This window comes from Tachysurus vachellii, chromosome 12 (genome assembly GCF_030014155.1).
Source record: "Tachysurus vachellii isolate PV-2020 chromosome 12, HZAU_Pvac_v1, whole genome shotgun sequence".
In the NCBI taxonomy this organism is placed as follows: domain Eukaryota; kingdom Metazoa; phylum Chordata; class Actinopteri; order Siluriformes; family Bagridae; genus Tachysurus; species Tachysurus vachellii.
This window is the reverse complement of record NC_083471.1, coordinates 26,745,462-26,747,961: the sequence shown is the minus strand read 5'-3', so window position 1 is coordinate 26,747,961 and position 2,500 is coordinate 26,745,462. Positions and strand designations below refer to the sequence as shown.

The 2,500-nt window shown below is 42.0% G+C and overlaps 1 protein-coding gene across 1 annotated transcript in view; it reads left to right on the top strand.

Moving 5' to 3' along the window:
* galnt9 (polypeptide N-acetylgalactosaminyltransferase 9) overlaps positions 1 to 2,500 on the top strand; it is a 60,105-nt gene that overhangs the window by 1,732 nt on the left and 55,873 nt on the right. The gene's annotated exons all lie outside the window — the stretch shown is intronic.

Sequence of the window (2,500 nt, the reverse complement as noted above, 5' to 3'; positions counted from 1 at the left end):
GAAACTTTATACACAACACACACACGTTATCAGATACTGCACATAGACGTAGTTAACGTTTCCGTGTGGGGGTTTCGTTTAACAGCCATTTACATTACATTATTTCATCAAAGCTTTATTGTAGATTATGAAAAAGTATGTAGGAGAGTGTCAGAGGAGAAAAGGATGAAAAGGGTAACAAATGGTGTCGTCACACATCTGAATGATTTGATGGATGATGTCATAACTTCAGTCTAGTTTCTGACACGTTTCCGTGAGCCAGAGTTCAGGCAGAGTTCATGTGGAAGTCGTGGCCTAATGGTTAGAGAGTTTGTCTCCTAACCCTAAGGTTGTGGGTTCGAGTCTCGGGCCGGCAATACCACGACTGAGGTGCCCATGAGCAAGGCACCGAACCCCCCCAACTGCTCCATGGGCGCCGCAGCATAAATGGATGCCCACTGCTCCGGGTGTGTGTTCACGGTGTGTGTGTGTGTGTGTGTGTGTGTGTGTGTGTGTGTGTGCACTTTGGATGGGTTAAATGCAGAGAACGAATTCTGAGTATGTGTCACCGTACTTAGCCGTATGTCACGTCACTTTCTCTTTCATTTTTATTTAGACACTTTTAAAGTACACAAGGACACAGATACATTTCAGAATATAAGGCAGAAATAATAATGTAGAAATAATATCAACAATATACTATAAATAAAGGAAAAGGAATAAAAAGAGCAATGATTACCCCTGGTCAAAAACCCCTTGTCACGTTATTCATCAGAATTGACAGCTGAGAGAGATTAACACCGAAAATTAGTAAAACACTACAAGACAGCTAGATCATTCTTTATTCAAATTGCTTATTTAATGTTCTGATATCTCACTTTCACTAGAGACAAAAGCAAACGGAGTAATAAATCACTCTTCTATCATATTTACCGTCACAGTTATTTGTATAATGTTAGATGTTCCACAGTGCTGTATGTCTGTGTAACGATTATCTTCCTAGTCCGGTTTTCTTTTCCGTTTGCTGACAATTATAAATGGGCGAGATATAAATCTGTGGTGTGGCTAATAAATAACACCTAGCTGACACTGCAGTACGTGTAAAGGTGATGTTATGCACCCCATTTGTGCAGTTCCAGTAGGGTGGCGCTCATCAAAGTGACGTGACATACGGCTAAGTACGGTGACCCATACTCAGAATTTGTTCTCTGCATTTAACCCATCCAAAGTGCACACACACAGCAGTGAACACACACACACACACACACACACTGTGAACACACACCCGGAGCAGTGGGCAGCCATTTATGCTGCGGGCCCGGGGAGCAGTTGGGGGGGTTCGGTGCCTTGCTCAGTTGTGGCCGGCCCGAGACTCGAACCCACAACCTTAGGGTTAGGAGTCAGACTCTCTAACCGTTAGGCCACGACTTCCCCCAGTGATAAGGTTCAGTTTAGTTCTTTACTGAGAGTGTGTTGTGTTATTGCTGTATTATGTACACTGTTACAGGACAAAAAAAACATGTGTTAAGCCGTGAAACGATGGCATGCTAGCAGCGAGGCTTAACACTTCACCTCTGTGTACAAACAAGCTCGCTGACAACAATGTGAATGTTTTAATATTGTACAAATTAATCAGGAGTTCCAGCAACTTTTAGCATGATGCTAAACAAGAGGCTATAAGAATCCATTAACTTGTTAGCTATATTATCCATGTATAAAAATAGTGTGTTCATACGATGTTTAATAGAAGTTCTGTTTTGGTCCGTTTAGAAGTTTTAATGCGATACCTGACGACCGTTTCGGTCGGATTTCCACTTTATTCCTCACTCAGCCTCTCCTCCTCCTTCTCCTTCAATCTTATAATTATGAGCACAGTGTGCTAAAAGTCTCCTCGCTGCAGTCGTTTGGAAAGCTTCCGTTCCAGCTTATTGTTATTCTGCAGTGGCATCGTGTGTGTATGAAGGCGGTCACTCTGTCACTCTGAATTATCCCTTCTGAATTTGAAGGAGAGCCAAAAATGCAACACTTTTCCCATCAGAGCCTCGAAACGTCTCCTTGTCCATAGCCGTGTAGCGATATTACACTTTTATACCACAAATTTTGCTCTGAATTCTATAAAGGTGAAATACTACAATATGAACGGAAAACATCAGGAAAGGATCAGAGTAAAGATAAATCCACTGCGTTCAGTGTTTATTATTTACGACCTGTGTGTGACGTGTTCATCCTCACGCTCTACTCGTTAGCTCAGCCTCTGTATTGTGCCATGGTGAGATTTTTCTCACTACGTTCTCAACGGCTCTTAACTTTTCAGACATCCTGTAAAACATTTGACTTGTTTTTATATATTTTACACAAATTCACACATTAGGCTCCATCACTGTTGAGTTCTGGACTCTGATTGGTCAGAAGGTGTTGGTTCATTCTGCCTAACAGCGGCTCTGTCTGTACTACAGGTTTATATTAATGCACTCTGATAACCTCTCCATAGTAACAGCTCATTCACAGTGACGGGTACGAT